The 12,221-nt window shown below is 44.6% G+C and overlaps 1 non-coding gene across 1 annotated transcript; it reads left to right on the forward strand.

The window, feature by feature from the left end:
- Positions 1–11,671: 11,671 nt before the first annotated feature.
- Positions 11,672–11,745, forward strand: Trnat-ugu (transfer RNA threonine (anticodon UGU)). Its single transcript has one exon. It is a non-coding gene; the product is annotated as a tRNA-Thr (tRNA).
- The last annotated feature ends 476 nt before the right edge of the window (positions 11,746–12,221 follow it).

Raw genomic sequence — 12,221 nt, forward strand, 5'->3', positions numbered from 1 at the left:
GGTTTTCCACAGAAAATGCGAGGAAAGGAATACGTGGAAAACACTGACAAGAAAAAGGGTGAGGACTGTACGACATTTGTTAAGACATCACAGAATAACTACCGTGGTACTAGAGGGAGCTGCAGATAGTAAAAACTGTAGAGGAGGACAGAGATTGGGGTACATCCAACAAAATTGAGGATATTCGTTGCAAGTGCTACTCTGAGACGAAAAGGTTGTCACAGGGGAGGAATTCGGGGTGGGTTGTATCAAACTAGTGAGAAGACTGATGACTCAAAAACAAAAAAACTGCATTATTTGTTATTTTAAAATTAGCTGTTCTGGTAGAACGCGAACCATCATCAGTTGTGTGGACAGCAGTAAAATAAATAATCAACAAAAACTCTACGAAATACATATTGTATTCCTCTAAAGGTTTTACTCTCTGCGGCTCCCTCTAGTATGATGGAAGTTATTCCCTGATATCGTAACAGATGTCCTGCCACACCATTGTCAAATATCAGATGTACCAGAACATACCTGATTGTGGTTACAAGAGTAACCCGTCCATCATCATGATTTACATGCTACGTCACAGGATAAACCAGTAGTTCGGTAGGAGCCAAGTTACGAATAAAGCCCACATGGCAATTCCCCCCTGGTGGCGTCTAGTACATTTGTGGCATCTGACTAAAATTATACACATACACTAAGTTAATAGTAATTTTTGTTTGTTTGGCGATAATACTATTCTTGACGATACTTAATTAAAATTTGTGGTTCCTCAAGGTTAAAAGACGTTATAAAAACTAAACAAAAATTCTTTTAATTTAAAAAACGGACGGCGACTATATCCGTGGCGGCGCTTCGTCACGGCATGTGGTCGCTGTTTTGGTGTGCCGCGATCCCACGAGACGCCTGCTGAAAGCCGCGCGCCGCGCCGGAGAGCCCCCTTCTCCGCTTTCAGGCGAAGCACCCGTGTTCCAGCTACCCTAAAAATCATTACCTTACAAAGTCGTCATAAATGCCAAAATAGAAACTTTGATTGGGTCTCGGTTTTGCGAGTATACATTTCCATTTCCTCCGAGACGCTGAGGAATCGTCGCTCTTGAGCTCTGTGTAGGGTTTCCAAATTTTGATCAATATTTGTAATTGAGTGGTTTGAAGATAGCCATATGTGCCACAAACGATCTTTTGTCCTGAGAGTTTCCTAGTTTCGAAGTTCCTCCTGTATACTGTTAAATACATTCATTGCATTTGATCCTGCTGTGCCGTCTCTTTCGTTGTACGTGCGTGCGAATTAACCGCGCCGGTTACTTTAAGCGAGCGTATCTCTGGTATCCCGTAAGGAGAACAGCACAAGAATGGTACAGTCTTCTATTATGTAGCTCGTTAACTGAATTAGTCACTGTATGGTAAAGTTCCGTAGCCAGAGTGTATACGCTATGAAACACACGTAAACAGTACTAGGCTTAATCGAAATCAAAATTACACTACTGGCCATTAAAATTGCCACACGAAGAAGAAATGTAGGTGATAAACGGCTATTCATTGGACAAATATATTGTACTAGAACTGACATGTTATTACGTTTTCACGCAATTTGGGTCCATAGATCCTGAGAAATCAGTACCCAGAACAACCACCTCTGGCCGTAATAACGGCCTTGATTCGCCTTGGCGTTGAGTCAAACAGAGTTTGGATGGCGTGTACAGGTACAGCTGCCCATGCAGCTTCAACACGATACCACAGTTCATCCAGAGTAGTGACTGGCGTATTGTGACGAGCCAGTTGCTCGGCCACCATTGACCAGACGTTTTCAATTGCTGAGAGATCTGGAGAATGTACTGCCCATGGCAGCAGTCAAACATTTTCTGTATCCGGAAAGGCCTGTACAGGACCTGCAACATGCGGTCGTGCATTATCCTGCTGAAATGTAGGGTTTCGCAGGGATCGAATGAAGGGTAGAGCCACGGGTCATAACACATCTGAAATGTAACGTCTACTGTTCAAAGTGCCTTCAATGCGAGGTGACCGAGACGTGTAACCAATGGCGCCCAATACCATCACGCCGGGTGATAAACCAGTATGGCGATGACGAATACACGCTTCCAATGAACGTTTACCGCGATGTCACCAAACATGGATGCGACCATCATGATGCTGTAAACAGAATCTGGATTCATCCGAAAAAATGACGTTTTTCGATTCGTGCACCCAGATTCGTCGTTGAGTACACCATCGCAGGCGCTCCTGTCTGTGATGCAGCGTCAAGGGTAATCGCAGCCATGGTCTCCGAGCTGATAGACCATACTGCCGCAAACGTTGTCAAACTGTTCGTGCAGGTGGTTGTTGTCCTGCAAACATCCCCATCTGTTGACTCAGGGATCGAGACGTGGCTGCACGATCCGTTACAGCCATGCGAATAAGATGCCTGTCATCTCGACTGCTAGTGATACGAGGCCTTTGGGATCCAGCACGGCGTTCCGTATTACCCACCCGAACCCACCGATTCCATAATCTGCAAACAGTCATTGGATCTTGACCAACGCGAGCAGCAACGTCACGATACGATAAATCGCAATCGCGATAGGCTACAATCCGACCTTTATCAAAGTCGGAAACGTGATGGTACGCATTTCTCCTCCTTACACGAGACGTTACAACGTCGTTTCACCAGGCAACGCCGTTCAACTGCTGTTTGTGTATGAGAAATCGGTTGGAAACTTTCCTCACGTCAGCACGTTGTAGATGTCGCCACCGGCGCCAACCTTGTATGAATGTTCTGAAAAGCTAATCCTTTTCATGTCACAGCATCTTCTTCCCGTCGGTTAAATTTCGCGTCTGTAGCACGTCATCTTTGTGCTGTAGCAATTTTAATGGCCAGTAGTGTAGTTTTCAGAATACTTTGTTAATATTTTTGAGTCTTTCAAATTATAATGCACTTTCGTAATTGTGAAGTTAAACGAGAATTCTGTAAAATCCATTGTTTATAATGAAAATTGCCGACTAGCTCGTAAACGGAACAAGATATATTCATTATTGCTCGCAGAAGCAGTTAGCTTTGTTCGTACACCAAACCCCTTTTTCTGTAAGTACTTCCCCAATACTTTTGTTTCTGATAAATCGGGGTACAAATTAACTTTTCCCTTGAAACAGCTGTATTTTTCTGTTACCATAATACACGAACATAAAAAAAAGAGCCGAAGCTTAGCAGTCAAAGAAATGAACTGAAACAATGCGTTACACACACGTATGTATTGAAAAACAATACACAACAGATACCTTCATGTTCCTTATAGTACATTATTCTTAGTTCCTTTGACCTTTTCGATTTCGGTAATATTTAAATATACGTTTTAAAAATATTATTTCCTTGTGTTTTCGGGAGGACGACGGTTCAATCCCGCGTCCGGCCATCCTGATTTAGGTTTTCCGTGATTTCCCTAAATCACTCCAGACAAATGCCGGGATGGTTCCTCTGAAAGGGCACGGCCGTCTTCCTTCCCCATCCCTCCCTAATCCGATGAGACCGATGACCTCGCTGTCTGGTCTCCTTCCCCAAAACAACCCAACCTTACCTTGTGTTTTCAAATCGCTAAGAATCTTAGCACCGCATCTTTCATCGAAATAAAAGCGTGGTTACACTATAAACGCCTGAATCCTATAACTTATTCTTCCTACTACAGATTTTACGGCGTACTCTGAATTTTAACACGAATACGTATTTTAATAGTTGTTTTAGGAAAACATCTGTCGTTCTTGTCTAAAACCTTTCCATTGTAAGTTATAACCACCCATTTTTTGTTCTTGTTATTCTTAGCAGTGTCGTGACTTCCATTTATTTGTTTTACGTGCTTCTTTTTGTCTTATTATAAACTTTTTATCGTATAACAATTTTTCAATCTATGAATTACATTAACAATACGAACTGTAATTAAGTATCTCCAAGAACAGTATTCTCATCAATCAAACAAAAATTACTGTCAGTGCGGTACGGGTATACGTGTTTTATTCAGATGTGACAAATGTACCAGACGCCACCTGTTTACAGTAGGTTTGTGGGCTTTATTAACAACGTGGATTATACCACACCACTATGTTGCCCTGTGACGTAGCGTGTAAATGTTTGGGGTTCTGTGCCTCAGCCAGTGAAAACAGAACCATTATAGGAGCACTTTTTTGTTTGCCTGTCTCTCTCTATCTGTCTGTTCGTTCATCTGTTACGACTCCTTTTTCTCAGGGACGGGTGGACGTATCTAATTCAAATTTAAGTCATGAACTAAGCTCTATGATCTCTTGGCGGTATAATAAATGGAAGCTTCTAAGTCAATTCAACCAAAACATGCGGCCGCATATGTCACATATTTTGATACGTGTAAATTATGGAAACCTATAGGGTACTTCCCGTTGAGTTATAATCATGAAATTTGGCAAGAAGCAAGGTTTCACAGTACAGCCAAAGGAAAATATTCGAAAATTGCTAATTTGTAATTATAACACAAGAAAAATAGTTTTTTGTGATTTGTTATCAGAAAGCTTCTCTATCCGTCCGTCTGTTAAGACCCCTTTTTTCTCAGAAACGGGTCCCTTACCTTCTTAGTCAGTGCAGTTAATAGGATACTTCGGTTGACGCAGAATGGTGAAATTTGGCAGAAAGCAAGGTTTCAAAGTAACAGTAAACGAAAAAATCAGAAATTTGTTAATTTTTAATTATATCACACGAAAAACATTTCAAACTTGAAATTAAAAGTTCTCGAAAGTCTTGGAGTCCCTGGGACCGATATCTTGGCTGTATCAGTGTCGACAACAGGCAAAAGTCATCGAGATTCTCTATTCCCATCTGGATGTACTGTCTGTATACATAATTAAGTTTGCACAGAAGCCTCAGTGGGCGAGTACTTTTCGCACCTGACCAATTTTCTCTGAAAGATGGGCGTGTTAACCTTCTAACCGACACAATCAGGCACGTTCTGCTACGTTTGATAGTGATATGGTGTGATACGTATTTGATGGATTATTTGTTGAGCGTTTATTTTACTGTCTACAAATATGAAGATGGGGCATGTTGAACAGAAACGGATCTTTAAAAAAATGCATCCAAGGCGGACAGTAAAATGTCTGTTCTACAGTCACTGATTGCGAATTTTCTCCAGGAACACTGTCAGTTTTTGTAAACATCCAACCATCATCGGGCAAGGTAATGCTGAGTGGTTTTTGGCACTGCCATGGTGTGGTGTTCACAGATTGTCCTTGTAAGGCCATACCCCCAAAGGGAGCCTGTTGAGACAAGGCGCGACAGCGCAGCCACACACGCTGACTTTTTGGACTATCGAATTTTGCCTCATCCTCCGTATTCTCTCGATATGCCGCCCGCTTCCCCCCCCCCCCCCCCCCCTCTTCCCGCTCACCCACAACCCTGTGATATCTTCCTCATTCCTCGGATGAAGAAAATACGTGGCAAGCATTGTCAGATAGAAACCGAGATGATTTCAGTCTTGGAGCGTTTCCTGAGCAGCTAGAATGCACACTTTTAGAGTCAGAATCTCCGCATAGTCATTCATCGTTGGGAAAAATGTATCCTATTGCAGGGTGAAAGTGTATCGAAGGACTATCACTGTCACCAACATTCATGGACGCAACTTGATTTTTTCGTAATGATGATTACAACTTTACGACTACCCTTGCATGTTTGTTGAGAAACGAGAATACTGTGTATTTCGTGTGTACAGAGACTTCGGACAAGATCGTAGACGCTCTAGTTCAGTCCTTCCCAAAATTTCCGCCTTTCAATCCTCATTTCAGGAAATCCTGGTGCAAACTAAAGACAACTAAATTTGGGGAGAATACATCGCTTTCATTCTCAAGCTTCTGAAAGGTCGTGTGACATATCCACATCCCTCCTTCATATAACGTTTATCATGCGGTTACTGACCTACTATTCCTATTGAATGCAGTTAGTTCTTCAAGAAGACAGCTTTGGTTGCCGGAAATACACTGAAGTGCCAAAGAAACTGCAGAGATGCAGAGATATGTAAACAGGCAGAATACACCGCTGGGGTCGGCAACGCCCGTGTAAGACGACAAGTGTCTGAGGCAGATGTCAGATCAGTTACTGCTGCTACAATAGTAGGTTATCAAGATTTAAGTGAGTTTGAACGTGGTTTTATAGTCGGCGCTCGAGCGATGGGACACAGCATCTCTGAGGTAACAATGAAGTGAGGGTCTACTCGTACGACCATTTCACGAGTGTACTGTGAATATCAGGAATCCGGCAAAACACCAAATCTCCGACATCGCTGCGGCCGGAAAAAGATCCTGCAAGGTAGGGACCAACAACGACTGAAGAGAATCGTTCAACGTGACAGGAGTGCAACCCTTCCGCAAATCGTTGCAGATTTCAAATGGCTCTGAGCACTATGGGACTTAACATCTATGGTCATCAGTCCCCTAGAACTTAGAACTACTTAAACCTAACTAACCTAAGGACATCACACACACCCAGTCATCACGAGGCAGAGAAAATCCCTGACCCCGCCGGTAATCGAACCCGGGCGCGGGAAGTGAGAACGCTACCGCACGACGACGAGCTGCGGACGTTGCAGATTTTAGTGCTGGGTCATCAACAAGTATCAGCGTGCGAACCATTCAACGAAACATCTTCGATATGGTCTTTCGGAGCGGAAGGCCCAATCGTGTTCACTTGATTACTGCACGACACAAAGCTTTACGCCTCGCCTGGGCCCGTCAACACCGACATTGGACTGTTGATAACTGGAAACATGTTGCCTGGTCGGACGAGTATCGTTTCAAATTGTTTCGAGCGGATGGACGTGTATGGAGACAACCTCATGAATTCATGGATCCTGCATGTCAGCAGGGACTGTTCAAGCTGGTGAAGGCTCTGTAATGGTGTTGGGCGCGTGCAGTTGGAGTGATATGGGACCCCTCCAATACGTCAAGATACGCCTCTGACAGGTGACACGTACGGAAGCATTCTGTCTGATCACCTACATCCATTCATGTCAGTTGCGCATTCCGACAGACTTGGATACTTCTAGCAGGACAATGCGACACCCCACTCGCCAGAATTGTTGCAGAGTGGCTCCAGGAACACTTTTCTGAGTTTAAATACTTCCGCTGGCCACCACACTCACCAGCATATCTGGGATGCCTTGCAACGTGCTGTTTTCACGCCGGCCAGTGTGGCCGAGCGGTTCTAGGCGCTTCAGTCTGGAACCGCGCGACCGCTACGGTCGCAGGTTCGAATCCTGCCTCGTGCATGGATGTGTGTGATGTCCTTAGGTTAGTTAGGTTTAAGTAGTTCTAAGTTCTAGGGGACTGATGACCTCAGATGTTAAGTCCCATAGTGCTCAGAGGCATTTGAACCATTTTTGAACTCTTCACAGTATCTTGACTCTAAACATACAGTAATGTCCTGTAATCGAAGTCAGAAAACAGGCCACCAATCAATCTAGCCTGGCGGGCTATCGACGAACCCAGTGTCTCCAGTGAACACAATTTATTTAATATCTTGCTCTCTAACTCAGTATTCCCGAGATTTTCAGCTGTGTATACTGTTTCACGACTGCTGTGAAATATGTCGATATCGACATGTCTCGAGTGCTACACCAAAAAATAATTAATGCAGAGCAGTGAAATTGCGGAAATACATTCGTGTAGGTAACATTAAACTGATTAACATTGCAAGATCACAGGTGAATGTAGGCGCGAGATAAGCCATTGCAAATGTGAAATCATGGTATATCAATACCCGATGTAATCGCCAGAGTGCTGAATGCAGGCATGCAAATGTAGGTGCACTGTGTTGTACAGGTGGGGATATCAGTTTGTGGGATGGAGTTCCATGCCTGTTGTACTTGATCGGTCAATACGGGGTCGGTTAATGCTGTTTGTGGATTACGCTGGAGTTGTCGTCCGATTACGTCCCATATGTGCTCGATTGGAGACGGATACTGTGATTGAGCAGGCCAAGGCAACACGTCGACACTCTGTAGAGCGTGTTGGACTACAACAGCAGTATGTGGGCGGGCGCAATCCTGTTGTAAAACCGCCTTGGGATGCTGTTAATGAATGACAGCACAACAGGTCGAATCACCAGATTGCCGAACAAATTTGCAGGCAGGGTGCGTGGGATAACCACGAGCTGTATTACGAAATTGCACCCATACCATAATTCCAGGTGTAGGTCCAGCGTGTCTAGCACATAGGAGGGCTGAAACTTCCTGGCAGATTAAAACTGTGTGCCGGACCGAGACTCGAACTCGGGACCTTTGCCTTGCGCGGGCAAGTGCTCTACCAACTAAACTACCCAAGCGCGACTCACGCCCCGTTCTCACAGCTTTACTTCCACCAGTACCTCGTCTCCTACCTTCAGCGCACACTCCGCTGCAGAGTGAAAATCTCATTCTGGAAACATAGGAGGGCTGTTTGTAGGCCCTGAACTGACCTCCTAACCAACACCGGCCACCCCTGCACCGAGGTAAAACCAGCATTCAGCAGTAAACGCAACAGATCTCCAACCTGCCCTCTAATGAGCTGTCCGTAGCTCGTGGTCTCGCGGTCGCGTTCTCGCTTGCCGAGCACCGGGTCCCGGGTTAGATTCTCGGCGGGGTCAGGGATTTTCACCTGCCTCGAGATGACTGGGTGTTTGTGTTGTTTTCATCATTCATGAAAGTGGCGAGATTGGGCTGAGCAAAGGTTGGGAATTTGGGGGGCGCTTATAACCGCGCAGTTGAGCGCCCCACAAACCATACACCATCATCATCACATGCATTGAGCTCTCGCTTGAAACCAGTGAAGTCGCACATGGCGGTGGTTTGGGGTCAGTAGAATGCTTCAGGAAGTCTGGCTCGGAGCTGTCCGTCAAGTAACCAATTTCTAACAGTTGGCTGTGTCACTGTGGTGCCAAATGCTGCTAAATAGGATTCGCCAGAGCCATACGCCAAACACGATGCTCTTCTCTGTCTGTAGTGTCACGTGGGCGTCCGAAGCGCGGTCTTCTCGCCACCGTACATTCTCGTGACCACTGCTGCCAGCAATCATGTACAGTGGCTACATTTCTGCCACGTCTTTCTGCAGTGTCGCAGAAGGAAAATTCAGCTTTTTTCAGCATTCTTACACGACCTCGTTCAAACTCAGTGAGGTGTTGATAATGGTGTCATCTTAAAGCGCATTCTTGACTAACATTAACTCACCTCGTTCAATCTTAAAGGTAACTAACGCTCACGACCGTTACAGCGTGTATTTAAAGCAAACCTGATTTTCGTTGTCATAGTGGCGCTATTAGCTCCACACTGACGTGACAGGGACGAAATTAGAAGAGAAATCATCTTTCAGTTGCAGAAACGCGCCTACCCACTTCCGTTTATGTCGCACAACTCCTCCTTGGTGTTGCGATTTGTTTTTCGTCAGTGTATTTGCGAACGATTAATGTCCTCTGACCACAAATGACGACGTCGCTGTGCGGCAAGATCTTACAAAAGCGCCGCCTTTAGAAAGTGCAGCTATCAAAGTAAAAAGCCCGTGTGAGGTCGACTCCTTTCCGCTTTGGGAATAAGGCGAGATGCTTTTTGCGTCACACTTATCACAGTTGTAATGGCGCAGAGACAGCCCTGAGATGTGCAATAATATCTCGTACTTGTCGTGTCTGAATGCTTCCCGTCTAGCCGTTTATCGGAATGCACAGCCAGTACTGCACACTGCTATTGACCGACTTTTACGGGGATACCGCTGTCTTGTCCACTGTAGCTAAGTGAAGATGAACCTTTGTGAAGAAAAAAGTAAAAACAAGCGAAGGGACAGGTATGCGATAAGCTTTCAATGAAAGCGAAAGGAAGACTTTACCAGCAGTTGTCAAAAATACCTGAAAATTTTAGGTCCATCGAATCCTTTGATCACAGTCACTGTATCATCATCTATCCAGATTTTAGGTGATCGAGATGACGTCGGAATGGAAGAGGATAAAATAGCTAGGGAAACACTGAAGTCGCTCTCCCAAAATAGCTTCACCGATGAAGATCGCAATAAATTTCCGTTACTACCATTTCCAGTTATATGTCACGATCCAAAGTAGGAAATAACCGAATGCAGAACTGGTGAATTACTGAGGACCCTCGACAGAGGATCTGATGCGCAACCTGTGAAAGTATTTTCCTGCCTTCTCTCCTAGCTACAGATGGTTCAGATGGCTCTGAGCACTATGGGACTCAACATCTGAGGTCATCAGTCCCCTAGAACTTAGAACTACTTAAACCTAACTAACTAAGGACATCACACACAACCGTGCCCGAGGCAGGATTCGAACCTGCGACCGTAGCGGTCGCGCGGTTCCAGACTGTAGCGCCTAGAACCGCTCGGCCACCCCGGCCGGCATCCACATTTTAGTTGGGCGTGCTTTCGCTGAATGACCTCATGCGAATGCTGGCTTAGTTTCTGTGAAAAGGCCACTTCCACGTTGTCGCTCCATCTGAGTTTGTCATTTCTGTCTTATTACCTCGTCGTGTCATTGAGTCGTTGACGGGACGTTAAACACTCATCTCCCTTCCGTCGGGTCAAGGCCTTCTGGAAATAGTAATCTTAGGCAATTTTCAGGCGGTGTTGGCTTTTTTCTAGTGTTCATTCGCAGTACATTCGTATACTTTAACTATCATTTTTCGTCTACGGAGGCTAGTTTTATAATGTCAAATGCTGACGTATATCCTAATAGTAAGACACGACGGTGTTGGATATTTATTATCACTATAGATAAGGAGCAGTCGAATGAAAACGAGACGGATGCAAAAAGTAATTAAATATTATTTCAAAAGTAATTGCCGTAACTGTCAATACATTTATCCCACTGTGAGACCAGACGATCAGTGCCTAAGTGGAAAAATGTTTGTGGTTGCATACGGAACCGTGATTGTACCCAGGAATGTACCTCTTCGTCCGAATCAAATCGACGGCCACGAATGTTTTCTTCGGGGCTCCAAAAAAATGGAAACCATATGGGGGCAGATTGGGACTGTATGAAAAATGTGTAAGGGCCTGCCAGCGAAACTTCTGCATCGTATCCGAAACAAGCGTGGCAACACTTGGGCCCTCGTTGTTCTTTATGCTTACACAGTCGTACACAATCTGTCTCATCATTAACCACGTAATTTATCAAAACACTAATTACTGAAGCGCACCCGCCCGTATTTAATTGAAACTAAAACAAAGTATATGAAGATAGCAACTCTTCTCTAAAGAAAAGATATCATTGATGACCGTGCAGCTTCTGTAGAATAAATGATAATTAATTGAAACCCTCAGCTGCCGCCAGGTGTTGTTGACATACCTTGCTGGGGACAGCTGAAAATGCATGCCTCGACCGGGACTCGAATCCAGGATCTCCTGCTTACATGGCAGACGCTCTATCCATCTGAGCCACCGACAACACAGATGAAGAGAGCTACTATCTTCATATATAGTCAGAAGGCTGGCCGGCCATTTACCTACGTTTGTGCGAGTGCGCACAGGTTGCCCGAACTCTTAAGGGAATCGTCAACTTAAGTGGGCGCGAGTAACGAGTGGATGGGCAAAGTATCTATTAGGAACATTACGTATGTAGATTGCGGACAGTTGGGAATGTGGGTCTCACGGGAAGCGTGCTATGGGTAAGTCCCTGCAGTCGCGCTATTCATCTGTGTCCTCGATGGCTCAGATGGATAGAGCGTCTGCCATGTAAGCAGGACATCCCGGGTTCGAGTCCCGGTCGGGGCACGCATTTTCAGATTTCCCCATCAAGGTATGTAAACAACACCTGTCGGCAGCTGGAGGTTCCAATTAATTATCAATTAAAACAAAGTAGTTCAAATGTATATGGGAGTATAGAATGCTGAATACGTTGATGTGACACGTAGATACAGCGTGTCAAGGAGAGGCAGCTTATATCACTGTTGAATTAAATTAAAGGGATAATTCAGATTAAAACCTTCGTTGCTAAAATGCTATATAAAACAAAGTAGAATAAAATCTGTGTGAAGAGACTGTGTAAAAGGAAATGCTCTATTTCAATGGTATTGCTAACAACGCTTTACAGATACTGGTGCATATAGTACAATAAATCGGTTTGAGTACAGGAAAGAGATACAGTATTGTAGGTAGCTGTTTAGATTACATTGTTTTCATTTTGTGGCTCTGTAGGATCCATAGGATTCCTTTTTTTTTTTTTTTTTTTTTGCGGTATAGCATAACTC

This window comes from Schistocerca cancellata, chromosome 4 (genome assembly GCF_023864275.1).
Source record: "Schistocerca cancellata isolate TAMUIC-IGC-003103 chromosome 4, iqSchCanc2.1, whole genome shotgun sequence".
NCBI lineage: Eukaryota > Metazoa > Arthropoda > Insecta > Orthoptera > Acrididae > Schistocerca > Schistocerca cancellata.